This window comes from Penaeus monodon, chromosome 15 (assembly GCF_015228065.2).
Source record: "Penaeus monodon isolate SGIC_2016 chromosome 15, NSTDA_Pmon_1, whole genome shotgun sequence".
Taxonomy (NCBI): Eukaryota; Metazoa; Arthropoda; class Malacostraca; order Decapoda; family Penaeidae; genus Penaeus; species Penaeus monodon.
Window position 1 is genome coordinate 26,240,450 of NC_051400.1, and position 424 is coordinate 26,240,873.

A 424-nucleotide genomic window follows, 5' to 3' on the forward strand; every position below is an offset into this window, starting at 1 on the left:
TTTTTTTTTCTACCCACAAGAATAGTTAATATGAACATTTTTAGTATAAAAAATATTAATCAAAAAGGTCTTATAGGATCCATTTGTTGCAAATATACAAGTGATCACATTTACCATCTAAATTACATAAAGAAAAAAAAAAAACTTTCATAAGCAAATTCTTTCCTGACAGACATTTCTCAACTCATGAAGACTGTAGACATATCCAATCATTTAAATGTATACATCATTTCATTTTTCCTCAAGCAATTTATATAGTTTTATTTTCTACCAACCAAGACATCTTCTCATCACAATATGACCATCTAAAATTTTGTGCACATGTTAAGATCCCTCCCATCTGCATCCCATTTGTTAATAGGCACAACAGCTATTCCTGTCAGCACTGGCAAAGGCTAACAAAATTCTACCAAGCTGGAGTATG

The 424-nt window shown here is 30.7% G+C and overlaps 1 protein-coding gene across 7 annotated transcripts in view; it reads right to left on the reverse strand.

Moving 5' to 3' along the window:
• LOC119581864 (enolase) overlaps nt 1-424 on the reverse strand; it is a 12,387-nt gene that overhangs the window by 3,448 nt on the left and 8,515 nt on the right. The window lies entirely within an intron of this gene.